At 43.9% G+C, this 14,725-nt stretch overlaps 1 pseudogene; it reads right to left on the reverse strand.

Moving 5' to 3' along the window:
* Window positions 1-9,968: 9,968 nt before the first annotated feature.
* Window positions 9,969-14,280, reverse strand: LOC100940931 (annotated as a pseudogene).
* Between the last annotated feature and the right edge of the window lie 445 nt (window positions 14,281-14,725).

Below are 14,725 nucleotides of genomic sequence, written 5' to 3' on the forward strand. Positions count from 1 at the left end.
AATCTCCAACTATTATGGTGCTAGAGGAAATCAAGTTGCTCATGTCTCTTAGAGTCTCTCTTATAAATTGAGGCCCATTCTGGTTGAGTGCATAAATGTTAATTGAAATCTCATCATGTTGTTGCCCTTAACAAATATGAAGTGACCATCCTTATCTTTCCTTACTTTTGTTGGTTTAAAGCCTATGTATCTGTGAATAAAATTGCAATACCTGCTTTTTTCTGATTTCCATTTGCCTGAATTATAGATGACCATCCCTTCACCCTGAGTCTATATTATCTTTTAAGGTAAGATGATGAGATTCTTGTCTGCAGCAGATATTTGGCCTGAGTTTTTGTATCCAGTCAGCCAACCTGTGCCTCTTTAGAGGACAAGTTAAGCCATTCACATTAATTGAGAGTATTGATAAGCCCGGTAGTATTTTGGGTATAGAGTTTTTCAAAAGTCCAGTGGACATTTTTAACCCTTTTGCCACTGTGGAAGTTGAAATTTGATCAAAAGTTTCTGAGTGAGTTTACTTTGGTGGTAGAGCATTTTGCTTGTCATTTTGGAGGACGGGACTGAGAATATCTTGGAGAGCTGGTTTAGTTATGGCAAATTTCTTCAACACGTGAATGTCATTAAAGTATTTAACTTCTCCATCACAAATGAAACTCAGTTTAGCTGGATACAGGATCCTGGGTTGAAAGTTTTAGGAGGTTAAAAGTCGATGACCATCCTCTTCTGGCTTGAAAAGTTTCATCAGAGAGATTTGCAGTCATTCTAATATTCTTCCTCTTGTAAGTTATGGTCTTCTTACATCTGGCTGCTTGCAGAATTTTCTCCTTCATATTAACTTTGGTGAAATTAATTATAATGTGTCTGGGAGATGCTTTATTTGGATTGAGTGGTGTTGGGGTTCTGAAACTGTCTGCTATCTGAATTTCAGAATCTCTTGCCATTTGGGGTAAGTTCTCCTTGATTATCTATTGGAGTAGAGCATCTGGGCCTTTCAAACATCTTGAGCTCACAAAAGCAGCAATTCTAACTCAGCCCCACCTCTGTGCATGTGTGTATTCTAGTTTCCCATCCCTACCATGCCCTGCCCAGGCAGGTACTGCCTCAGGCATATCATATGCTCATGGGGCCTGTGTTTCCATGGCTGCCACTCAGGTAGAGGCCTGGCTCCCTCTGGTTGCTAAGAGAGATGGGAAGTGTTTCTCCAAAATATCACCAGAGGTGTGAGCCCTATTGTTTCCACCACCCCTGCTGCTGCCACTATTGCACTGTACCGTGGGGCACCATTTCTCCCTCTCCCATAGGGCTCCCTTGCACCATAGTCTCTGCCTTATACCTGTGCCACTGATTCAGCACAGATTTGTAACAGTCCATGCCTTGTCCATACCTGTCGAGAAAATGCCCAACAGTCTGGACTCTGTGGGAGACTTCCAGACCTCCAGGTGGGAGTGGAGGGGAGTGCTGGGAATTGCAGGTAGAGTATATGTTCAGTTTTATGCCTGTCAGGAGAGTGCCATGGCACACTAGTGGGTCCTCTCTTGAGAAGGAGATCAAGTTTTTAGCAGCTCTCTCCCGTGGAATAGAAAAAGAAGAGATCTGAACTTGGCTCACTTGTTTGTAGAAAGTACATTGTGAGCTGTTCTCATGGGGGAGGGGACTCCTATCCACTTTGCAAAGGATTTTGTACCTATTGTTTGTTTCCTTGGGGTCACAGCTCACCTCAGCAGGGGTGATGTGTGCTCTTCACGCTTCTCTCTTGGCTCAGCTGCAAACCATCAGCTTACTTGATAAACTTCTGTCCTTTAACACTCCTTCTGGATGGGAGCCTCTGTGGAAAGCTGGCTTCAGTCAGCCATCTTGCCTCCTCCTGCCCAGATTTTTAATTTTTATGAAATTCAATTTATCTGCTTGTGCTTTGGTGTCATAACTAAGAATCTATTGCCAAACCCAAGGTCATGAAGATTTACTGGTGTATTTTATCTAAGGGTATTATCACTTTATCTATTACTTTTAAGTCTGGGATAAATTTCAAGCTAATATTTGTATATATTGTGAGGTAAAAATCCAACTTCATTCTTTTTTATGGGGTTATTCAGTTGTCCCAGCATCTGTGTTGAAGAAACTATTATTTCTCTCAAGCTTTGGTACCCTTGTTGAAAACCAATTGAACACAGATATATGGGTTTCTTTCTGGTCTCTAAATTTTATTCTATCAATCTATGTATGCTGTCCTTATGCTATACCAAACTGTGTTGATTACTATAATTTTGTAGTAAGTTTTGAAATTGGAAAGTATGAGTCTTCAAACTTTGTTTCTCTTTTTCAAGATTGTTTGGCCATTCTGAATCCCTTGAAATTTCATATGAACTTTATGATTAGCTTGTTCATTCTGCAAAGAAAAGCAGTGGGATTTGTTAGATCAACTTGCGGGGTATTAAGTCTTCCCATCCACAAACACAGAATATCTTTCCATTTATTTAGGTCTTTAATTTCTTTCAACAATGTTTTGTAGTTTCTTGGAACAAGTTTTGTATTTGCTTGGCTAATTTGTTCCTAAGTATTGTATTCTTTTTGGTAAGTATTTGTATTCATTATAAATGAATTTTTTTTCTTTTTTCTTTTTTTGAGACAGAATCTCACTTTGTTGCCCTCGGTAGAGTGCCATGGAGTAATATCTCACAGCAACCTCAAACTCTTGAACTCAAGGGAATCTCTTGCCTCAGCTTCCCAAGAAGCTGGGACTGCAGGTGCCGGTCACAATGCCTGGCTATTTTTTGTGGTAGTTGTCATTGTTGTTTAACAGGCCTGGGACAGGTTCAAACTTGCCAGCCCTGGTGTCTATGGTTGGTGCCCTAACCACTGAGTACAGGCACTGAGCTGCCCAGCTATTTTTTAGAGACAAGGTCTCACTCTGGGTCAGGCTGGTCTTGAACCCATGATCTCAGGCAATCCTCCCACCTCAGCCTCCCAAGTTCTAAGATTATAGGCATGAGCCCCAAAATTGTTTTCTAATTTCTTTTTTCTTTTCTTTTTCTTTCTTTCTTCCTTTTTTTTGTTTGTTTGTTTGCTTGAGACAGAGTCTTATGTTGTTGCCCCTGGGTAGAGTGCTGTAGTGTCATAGGTCACAGCAACCTCAAACTCTTAGGCTAAAGTTGTCCTCTTGCCTAGCCTCCCAAGTAGCTGGGATTATAGGCACCCAGCACAATGTCCATCTTGTTTTTCCATTTTTAATAGAGATGGGGTCTTGCTCTTGCTCAGGCTGGTCTCAGACTCCTCAGCTCAAGCAATCTACCTGCCTTGGCCTTCCAAAGTGCTAGAATTACAGGCATGATCCACCACACCTAGCCTCTCCCATGCAGCACCTCCCCAGAAGGAGGAGTCTTGGGGGTCTAGTGTGGCCCCATACATTTTGGCGGCTGTGAGCAAGGTTTGTTTATATTGTTGGGATTGACTAATGGAATCATAGATTGTAAGTAACTGCTGAGTATCCATGGGAATGTATTGTGTAAAGTCTTGGGCAGTGGTTTTTTTTTTTTTTTTTAAGAGTAGGATGTTTTCAACCATAGATAGTATAAATTGGAAGTGTATGTACCTCATTGAGCCAAAGAGAACTTAGTGACTTTTTCTCAGTAGTTGAGTATCTGACCTCAGGTAACTATAGATGGGTCATACAACATGACCAGCTGATTGGAGTTGGAATTTGGGGAATTATCCTGAGAATCTTTGGGACTGTTTGAAGAGGCCAGGACAGGGTTAACACAGGTGTCACTGGTTCCATTTAACATAAAGTGCTGAAATTACCCTGTCTGTATCCATACCTGATTCCTTTCCCCATCCTGGGGTATAATCACTCATGAGGGCCATTGGTTCAGACAACTCCTTTTGTGGCCTGACTGGGATATAATAGGAGCCCCAAGGCCCAGATGGCATAATAGGTGCATGCTAATGCCAACAACATGAACATTGGCCTCTTAGGACTCTGCATTTTTTCTTTTTTTGCAGTTTTTGGCTGGGGCTGGGCTTGAACCCACCACCTCCAGCATATGGGGTCAGCACCCTACTTCTTTGAGCCACAGGTGCCACCCAGGACTCTGCATTTGTCTGTGGGTGGCCCCATGTGGACTCTTTCACTGGGGAACCCCTCAAGATTAGGATGTGGTGATATCCAGCAAGTCAGGGTCTGCATCTGGGATTATGAGGGCTGTGACCAAGTTGTCTTCTCCTTATATTAATGATGCTTATCAATTTTATTGCCTCTTCTCTTTTGGAAATTCATAGCATGCCTTCCATGAGCCCTAGTGCAACTATTTCTACCTCAAGGGGGGGGAGGGATTATGAGTGGGAGGAATAAGCCATGCATTGAAGACACTATATGTGGGAATTTCAGTGGGTATTTGCATCTTAAGCAGATAGGTCTGATTCAGCAGCAGCATTGTAGATTTGCTTTTAGGAAAGAGTCACAAAACAAGCTCTCTATTACCAGGGGATCTCTATTACCAGATTACCACCTATACCAGACTAGGTCACCAAATGGATATTAAAAGGCAAAACCAGCAATATTTTAAAGCTATAGGGGGAAGGGAGGAGTTATTGAAGAATATGTAGATAATGTAATTATCCCTCAATGAGAAGACATCTGATTTCCCTGAAATTACCAACGTGAGCTGTGTGGCTGAGTGTACACAATTATGGTGGAAGGGAATGGTAGCCATACAGCCTAGAATTTGGTACAGTTAACCTGATCAGTAAAAGGGATGTCCACTTGGGCATCCATTAGCCTTTCTTTAAGGTTTAAGCAGCAAGGATTTTAGCAGTCTGTATGGTGCTTGCTAAAGCCAGGAGCCTATGGGCAGTAGGCCAGATTGAAGCTCTACTGTACGCCCTGTCCAAGGGCCCACTGTTGGGCAGTGTGGGATGTGGGATCCCTGGTCCGGTCCACCACCTTAGTAGGTCCAAACAGGAGAATAAAATTTGATGTGGGATCCCTGGTCCAGTCTACCACCTTAGTAGGTCCAAACAGGAGAATAAAATTTGATTTAAAAAAATCAATAACCTCTTCAACCTCACTGTTCCTTGTGGAAGACCCAAGAAGGAGATCAATATCTGTGTCTACGGTCATACCCTATGGTCTAGGGTCATACCCTCAGGGAACTGAGGTACTTTCCAATGTTTCATCTGGGACTGTATGTGTCTAGGGATGCCGAGCTTAGTTGTAAGGGAAATCCTTTGGTCATGGGTCCACATCATATGGCCATGACATCTTCATAGTCTGCCAATGTATGGGCCCACTTAGCCACTGTGAAGGCTGTATGAAAGTGATGGCTGACAAAGGCTGAAATAGAGGGATTCAAGACTGAACCACAAGGGGATTCTTATGGGTAGGGTGTAGGCTGCTACGGTGGGGGGTGGGGCGCTGAGGAGCGATAGATGTGTTTAGACCAAAGTGGGTGGTAACTTGGATGCAAGTGAGAGAATCAGCCTCACAGTTAAACATTGCTTCAAGCCTGGCACCATTGGTATGGGCTAAGACATGCATGACCTTAATGTGGATTAGTGCCTTGGCTATATCTTTACAGATGGGGGCACCCCACAGTGGATGGCCTTGAATAAAGAACTTGTCTCTTTGCGATTGGCCTGACCAAACAGCTAACCCATTTTTGAGTATCCAAGAGTCAGCAAAAATATGGACTGAGGACCAGCCATGGGCTCCAGAGTTCTGCACTACCAAGTGAACTGCAAGCTAGGATCTGGCTTTGCCACTTTTTATGAGCGTATCCCTGCTGGTGGAATGATAGGTACCTACTCTCCAATGGTAATCTCCAACTACTCCCTGCCTGAGGTGGTGCTGCTGTCCATGAAATATACAGACCTCCTTCAGCATTTTGTCAGCTCTTTCCAAGGGTTTCTCCATGCGGCTAGTGGTTTTGACAATGAGGGTATTGTTGCTAGTTCTTTTAGGGTTGTGGGCAGGAGTCTGAGGAGCAGGGAAGCCACATCCTCTTATAATTTGGAAAGACCTGCTGAGTCAGGTTTGGCCCTTTCCTGAAGGTACCATCTCCATCTTAACAAGGAGGTAGTTGTGGCTGTGCAGAGCCACTGTTTGGAGGCACCACAAGCCCATGCCATCATTGGAATCCAGGTGCCTTGGAGCATTAAGTGCTATGTCTGTGAGCATGCCCAGTATGTAGCTAAAAGCTGGTGCTCTAGAGCTGTGGGGGTTTGTTTTTTGTTGTTTTGTGAGATAGAGTTTCACTATGTTGTCCTGGATAGAGCTTCATGGAGTTATAGCTCATAGCAACCTCAAACTCTTGGGCTCAAGTGATCCTCTTGCCTCAGCCTCCCAAGTAGCTGGGACTATAGGCATTCAGCACAATACCTGGCTATTTTTAGAGATGGGGTCTTACTCTGGCTCTGGCTCTGATTCACACCAGTCTTGAACTCTTGAGCTCAAGCAATTCACCTGCTCGGCCTCCTAGACTGCTAGAAATACAAGCATGAGCCACCACACCCAGCCCTTTATGACTTTATTTATTTATTGTTTTTATTAAATCATAGTTGTATACATTAATACTATCATGGGTACAGTGTGTTGTTTCCATATACAATTTGAAATACTTTCATCCAATTGGCCAACGTAGCCTTCATGTTATTCTCATAGTTGTTGTATTAACCCACCATCCTTAATCATGATTGAGTTGCAAATCAAAACTACTTTGAGATATCATCTAAGATTAGCCTATATCACAAAATTCCCAAATCACAGATGCTGTGGTTGTGGAGAAAAGGGAACACTTCTACACTGCTGGTAGATTGCAAACTAATACGTCCCTTTTGGAAAGTCATCTGGAGAACACTTAGAGAAGTAAAAATAGATCTGCCATTTGATCCTATAATTCCTCTGCTAGATATATATCGAGAAGACCAAAAATCACGAACCCAGCCCTTTAGAGCAGTGTTTTTCAACCTTTATCTCACAGCACACTTGAACCTAAAGTTAAACTTCTGTGGCCTACTTAAACTATGTTGATCAAAAAAAAAAAAAAAAGTAAAAAAAATACTGTGTTTTGAACTTCTTTGGAAAAAAATTTTATTAATGATTTTTAAATTTTTGCGTCACACCTAAGATCCTCTCACAGCACACTGGGTGAAAAGAGACTAAGATCCTCTCACAGCACACTGGTGCTCTAGAAGAGACTAGCTGCAGAAGGCAGCCACTGTGTTTAAAAACCCATGGGCAATTGGGAAGGCCCATGTTTGGTCCAGAGACTCCAAAACACATAATTCAAAATGGCCAATGCCTCCACTCAAAAGGAGGAGCCAGGGCGAGCTAAAACCAGGGCCTGATGGATGGCTCTGTGGGCCATCTCTATAGCCCGTAATTGAGTTTCCCTGTGGTAGACTGTTAAGAGTTGGTGCTTAACCCCATAGAGATTCTCCCTGCCCTTTGAAGACCAGCTGCTACCACACAATTTTACAGCTGTGGCCAGCCCCTGTATTTTATGAGGAGCACTGACCCTTATTTATCAATGAGTTTTCACTCTGGTTCACCTCACCATCTCCTCCAATTGCCACATAAAAGGATATCATCAATATAATGCCATGTTGTCCAAGGGGATACTTGAAGGGTATATAGGTCTTGGCGGCACATGTTTTGAGCAAGGCACATTATTTAGGATGATCTGTGGGGAACAGAGTAAATGTATATTGGGTCCTTCCAAGGCAAAGGCCAACTGTGGTTGGGATTTCATTATAATCAGGAGTGCATAAAACATTCTGGCCAAATTGACTACAGCAGAAGAATTCTCTGGGCACACTGTGTCATTTATCAGTTGAACTGTGTTAGGAATTGGGGCTTTGGGGGGTGGGGAAACCTATGCATTTAAATTATGGCAATAAATTATTAAGTGCCACTTACCAGTAGGGGGCTTTAATACTCCCACACAGGAGAGTTAAAGGGGAGAGAGTGTGTTTAACAACTCCTTCCTGAAGTGGGTCCTGAATGACAGGCAAAAGCCTTCTGTCCTCTGTCTCAGCCAGCACTGAGGAGTACTGACATTTGTAATCAGTGACAAACCTACAGGTTCCCACCATGGGTTTGTTCCAGCCCCAGAGTGTTCCCATCCACCCCTATGAAGGGGTGAGGAAGAGCAGCAACAACCACTAAGAAATATTTTAGGAAGATTATCCCAATTGTAACATCTGGGGGAGCTGCGTGCCTTCTATTACTTTATCTGATAGCCTCTGGAGTTTAAAGCGTTTTCCCTTTCTCTGTTTTGAGGGGTTTTCTGGTAGGACAGTTACCAATCAGCAACAAGAACTGTGCATGATTATGGGAATCTCAATGTATAGTTAAGGAGGTCTGTGGGTGATTGTCATTAAGAGAAGGGACAAGTTTCAGGTCACTGCCGGATCTCTAAGGAAGGTGTGAGGAAAATAAGGAAAATTGACCAAACTTAGCATGAGTGACTCCATCTTTGCTCACTTGCTGACCTCAGCATCTCACACTGTTTTTGGGATGAAAGCCAAGGTCTCTGATCCAAGTATCCTTGAGGATCAGGGTGTCTAGAGGTTGTTTACTCCCTTCAGGACTTGGCTATTCTGCCAGAAGAGGTGATAAACATTCTCAGGCTTTTGGCTCACATTTGAGTTGTATGTAACCACCTTATTCTTTTGAGCAATAAAAGGAGGAGCCCCCCAAACAACGACTTTCTTAGCTTTCCCCCATTTCTAGTCCCTAGCTTGAAGTCTCACTTAGGGAGTGGACCCATTGCCTGGGACCGAGTCCAATTCAGACTCTGATTGGCTGTTCTCAGGACTTCCCAGCTTTGAGCCCAGATGCAGGTGTTCCTCTGATTTGGTAAATGTATCATAGTTGTATATAACTTTTCTTTACTGGCTTGTGGATGCACCTCATAGCAGAATCCTGCTAATGCATTTCTCAAGTTCATGTGGTTGTTTATAACTTTCTTTACTGGCTTATGGACAAATGTTACATAGTTGGAACCCTGCCTGCTGATGCATTCCACAGGCTCATGTGCTGATTGTAATTATAACTTTTTCCTCTCACTGATCTTATATTTGCTTTTTAATCTTTTGTATAATTTTAGTTTGTTTCTAATCTCTTATATAATCTTACCCTTCCAATAAATCCACTTTGCTTTGGAAGCTTAGAGAGTGCTCATGTCCTTTTGTTTTAAAAAGAATAATAGAAGAGTGCTGTGTGGTTGCCTCTTGAAGAGGTTGAGGTGTGGGCCCTCTGCCTCCCCTGTGGGTACCTGGATTGAATAAGATTGGTTCTTGCAGGGGGACTCATAATGACTTAAAAAAAAAAAAAAGAAAAATATTGAACACTCAATTTCAGCTTTGCAAATGAGTGTCTTAATATTTTTTTAAGTTTTTATTAATTTCCAATAAGGTAAGACTTTTACTAGTTTTGTTTTGTTTTTCTTTCTTCTTCTTCTTCTTCTTTTTTAAGAAACCAACAGTGTACTGTTAATTAAGAACAGGAACCATGCAGGCACATATGTCTCTTCAGCTAGCAAGTATCCTCCTGCCCCACTGTGCTCTAGGTGATGGGGCAGAATTTCCCGGGACACCAAGGCCCATTCCTCTGGGGTCAGACACAAGAGACATACAGCCAGGAGGAAAGGATATTTTCCCATAGAAAAAAGTCTCAGTGACAGACATGGGATCTCCAAATAGTCACAAAGAGAGGCTATTGGCCCTTTGCCTAATTGCTGATGCCAGGGTAGAAGGTGTTTTGGAGTTTACTCAAGTGGTTGAGAGGGAGGGAAGGAAGTGCTTTGAACTTGGAGGAGGAAGTGGAATCAGGCCAGGAAGACAACATCCAGGGAGGGTAAGTTGGCTGGGGACACTCAGAATCTCCTGGGTAGGAGGATCCCTAGGGCAACAGAGACTGGAAATGGGGAACATTTTAAATTTTGAAGAGCAGGTGAAAGGTCTTGAACAGCTCATTTTACCTAGAAGGGCAGAGGGAGATGGGTCTAAGAAGGCAGCAGTAGGGAGATGCTGCAAGAGTGGCCTCCTGGCCATACTGAATGGGAAGAAAAACTTGATTCCAGGGAGGGGGCTGCCCTGGCATGAGCCCAAGGATGACTGGGACCCACTGTTTCTTCAGGATTAGCCCAGTTATCTCCTATGGTTTCTTCTACTTGTGCCTGGACCCTGGCAGCATCTTGCATACAGCACTCTCTCCTTGGTCTTCCCTTTCCAGGGCAGGATCCCTGTAGTCCAGACTCAAGGCAAATACCATCTCCAGTGGGCAGGGTGAAGGAAGGGTCTGTTGCTGGCAGTGGTGTGACTGTGCATCAGGAAGAGGCAGACTTCTCCCTGTGAAACTTCTGCAAAACAGCAATGGCAGGGCCAAAGGAGGCTTTGACCTGCATGTGGTCTCAGATCCGGCTGGCATTTTGGCCAGGATTGGGGCAAAACATAGCTCTGTTCCAAGAGCACTCTGCTGGTAAAATCCCATAGGTGCCTGAGGGCCCTGCCTATGGACTGGTTGACAGTCTTCATGTACAGGTTCTCAACCAAAGCTTTCCCTGGTCTTCTGGTAAGTGTCTGATCCAAGTAAGCCATCTTCTCTTGTAGCTCTGGAGACCTAACCTTGGGGTAGGGCATGGCCACGATCACCACACACCAGCCTAAGCTAGCAGACAAATTGATCCCTTCACTTATCTTTCTTCCTGGAGAGAGGAGCAGGGTTCCTGCCACCCAGCCTCTTGCCTAGCCATAGCACTCAAGCACTTGGAAAACTGTCAGCACTACTCCACCTGGTTTGCACTCTTGGGTTCCTGGAAAATCTGCTTGGCAGTCAGGTGGCACAGTGGGCTACTCTTTTCCCAGTTGTATGGACTTGATGCTGGTACTCATAGGAAGGGAAGAAACAGACCATTTCTTGTGGAACAACATTGCACAGCTTACAGAGAATGTGACATGCCTCACACATTATCTGCGGCAGCTCCCTGAGCTGCTACATAATTCCAGTGGCTGGTTGGAGGTTGTCTGGAGGGATCACGTGACCAGAGGAAACCTCCATCACTTGCTCAGCTTCCACCCTTGCACTGGCCAGCAGATGGTCCCAGAAATCAGACACTGGCTACAGAGTGCCCCTGGCAATGACCATAGCCCAGTACTCCTCCACCACCTGAGCAAAGTGCATGGTTGGATTCATCAGGAAGAATGTGAGGCTTCACTGCCTGAGGCTGCCTTGGTGGCTCAGGATGACCCTGATGTCCTGCTTGGCTGTGGTGAGGGCTGTGAGGAAGCCTTTGATGTGTATCAGTGGGGAAGCAGGAGTCCTGGCCTGGCCCTTATCCACAGAGGCTGTAGGGTCCTCAATCACCCTGGGTTGCAGGGTTTGCAGGAATTCCTGAAAGTCAGCCAGTCTGGGCTGCTCTTGGGAGGAGAGGACCACTCCATATCCTTCTGTGAAGGTGAAAAGCTTTCTGACCATGTTCTTCTCACAGTACTGCTGCACCTTAAACAGGTTGATGTTGTCGATCTAGCACTGAAATGGAAAGTCGATGATGGTCTTCAACTCTGTTCCTGTTTGCAGGAGGCTGTGTGCTGAGGTTTTGGTTAATATTCCCTTCCAGCATGGAAACAAACTTTTCCAGCACATACAGGATCTATTTGATGTACATCAGGTTCTTGGCCTTCAGACACTTCCCATACTGTTCCATATACTGGAGCAACTGGGAATGGGCCTGGCAGAGCTGGGGACTGCTGACCTTGGTGCTGAGGTTGGCTGTGATGGTGTCTATCAGGTTGTGCGCCCCATGGATGATCACCACCTGGCCCTGCAGCTGGATGCCCACTGCCTGCCAGGTAGCTGTGTACAGCAGCATCTGGTAGGGCAGCATCACCAGCAGGGCTGCAGGAATGGCAAACTGGCTCCTGTAATAGGGATGGGCCTGGGCCTCCTTCCCAAGAGCCTCCAGCTGCTCAATGTCCTTCACCTCTGCCAGTATCTCATCCTGCAGGAGGTGCATCCGTTTGTAGTTGTAGAAGGGCAGGCAGCCTGCTTCTCCTTCCCAGCTTCACTCCTCTTCTCATGTTTGCTGTTCTGCATGTCCGTGCAGTGGTTGTTAATGAGCTGTACAGAGCCCAGCCTTTTCATATCTTCATTTACACAAAAGTTCTGCCAAGAGCCGAGGGACACAAGCTGAATGTCTTTGCCAAAGGGGCTCTTCTGTACTTCGTGCAAACTGTGCCAGCTGGGAGTGTGTGTGACTGCAGTAATAAGTCTTAGTCACGTGTTCTTCCTCCAGGTCATCTTCATCCTCATCCATTCCGTGAGCTGTTATTTTCTCCTCATTGTTCTCATATTTGGCAAGAACCAGTTTTCCTCCCCAGACTCCAGCTGCTCCAGCTGCTCAGCCCCCGTTCCTGCTGCCAGTTTCTCCCTGCTGAGGTGGAGGAGACTCTCCGTGTCCTCTTCCTCCTGTCTCAGGCACTTGGCTGCACACTTGATCTGCAAGTCGTGATGGATCTGCTACAGTCGCTCTTCTCACTTCCTCCTCCGGATCTGCTCCTCCTTCAGTCAGTCCTCCAGACCCCTTTCTTCTTTCGTCTGCACAAACTGAGTAACCCAGTCTGGTTCTCCAGCAGGCCTTGGGGTGTCTGCAGCCTCTCCACAGGAAGATGAGAAAAATGGGGATGGGTCTTTCTCATCTTGTGAGGGGCATTTTCAGTTTCCAGGAGATGTGTCTCTTTTTGGTGCTGCTTCTGTTCACAGAGCCAGGAGAGAACCCCACACATAAGACTTAAATACGTTCTAGTGTCAGTTGGACTCCAAATATCTCAATGTTGCCAACTCTAAAACCTGGTACAACTGTGCTAGATGCAGTACGGTGTGAAGGGAATGGGAAAATGGATGCCATGAATCTTCTGAGTTGTGTCAGCCATGGTCCTTTCTAATAGTCCAACAAAAGGCTCAGAGACATGCAGGCTCTTGAAGACATCCAGCCCTGGGGTCAAAAGCTGCTGCCTGCAATTACTTTTGCAGAAATCGTCTCTCCTGCCTTTACATGGCAGCATTCACGTGCCAAAGCTACTTCAGTTTATCCTACTATGAAGACTGCTTCACTAGCAGGACTGCTTGCTTAACTGAAGCAAGGCTGGCCAGAAACTAGGGCCAATGTTGCCAAATTCTAAATCATAAGTGTGCTCAGTCAACTTCAGCTCTTAGGAGAGAATGTGGCATTACCACCAGTTTTCTTAATTTTAAAATTTTTTATTATTTTTAAATTATTTTGTGTACACAATACTTGTATACATTTATAGGGTACATGTGATGTTTTGATCAGGCATATAATGTGACTTAATCAGATCAGAGTAATTAGAGTGTCCATCACTCCAGGAATTTATCATTTCTTTGTGTTAAGAATGTTCCAATTCTATTCTTTTAGTTATTTTAAAATATACCCTAACTTCATGTTGATTACTTTGTTATGCTATCAAATATTGTTCATTCTAATTATAATTTTGCATCTATTAGCCATCCTCATTTTGTCCCCTTCTCACTGCCTTTCCCATCTAGTAACCATCATTCTACTCTCTGTCTCCATGAGAGCAATTGTTTTTAATATTTAGCTCCCACATAGGAGTGAGAACTTGTGAATTTGTCTTTCTATGCTTGGCTTATTTCACTTAACATAATGTTCTCAAGTTCTATCCATGTTGCTGCAAAAGTCAGGATTTCATTCTTTTTTGTGGCTATATACAAATATTCCATTATACATGTGTATTATCCATTCATCTGGTGATGGACACTTACTGGTAGGTTGATTCTAAATCTTGGCTATTGTGAACAGTGTCATAATAAATATGGGAGTGCAGACATCTTTTTGAAATACTGAATTCCCTTCTTTTGGATATATACCTAGCAGTGGGATTGCTGGATCACATGGTAGTTCTATTTTTAGTTTTCTGTGGAGCCTCCATAATGTTCTTCATAGTGGTTGCACTAATTTACATGACTTTTATTAGTTTTAAAATTGATATAATCACTGTACATACTTATAAAATTTCTATGTTTTGTTGTTGCTGTTGTTAAGCTTTTTTTGGTGACCAAGTACATGCCAAATCTTTGTTAATATTCTGCAGACATATGAAAAGATTGTTTGGAAGCTGTTAAGTTCTATGTCTGCGGGATTTTGTTTGATGATTACTGTTTACTCAATTCCCCTATGTCCTTACTTTTTGGCTACTGATATTGAAATCTCGTACAACAATGATCACATTCTCCCTGTCATTCATCATTTTAATAGTTTGTTAATTGATTTTGGGGGATTTTTAAAGTATATGACCATATCAGTCATAAACACTGACAACTTTGCAGTTTTTCACTCCCAATCTCCCAATGTTTGTATGTGTTTGTTTCTTTCCCTTTGCCCTAGTGTTTTTTGGGTTTTTATTGTTTATTTTAGATGGAGTCTCAAATAGAGAATGCTATGAATGCTATGGCATAAGCCTAGCTCACAGTAACCTTGAATTCCTGAGTTTAAGCGATTCTCTTGCCTCAGCCTCCCCAGCAGCTGAAACTGCAGGCTCCTGCCACATGTCTGGCAATTTATTTTTTTCCTATTTTTAGTAGAGACAGGGTCTCTCTCTTGCTCGGGTTGGTCTCCTGAGCTCAAGGGATCCTCCTGCTGGGTCTCCCAGAGTGCTAGGATTACGGGCATGAGCCACACCCAGACTGTTT

Source organism: Otolemur garnettii, unplaced genomic scaffold (genome assembly GCF_000181295.1).
Source record: "Otolemur garnettii isolate 467f Iridium unplaced genomic scaffold, OtoGar3 scaffold00032, whole genome shotgun sequence".
NCBI classification, from domain to species: domain Eukaryota; kingdom Metazoa; phylum Chordata; class Mammalia; order Primates; family Galagidae; genus Otolemur; species Otolemur garnettii.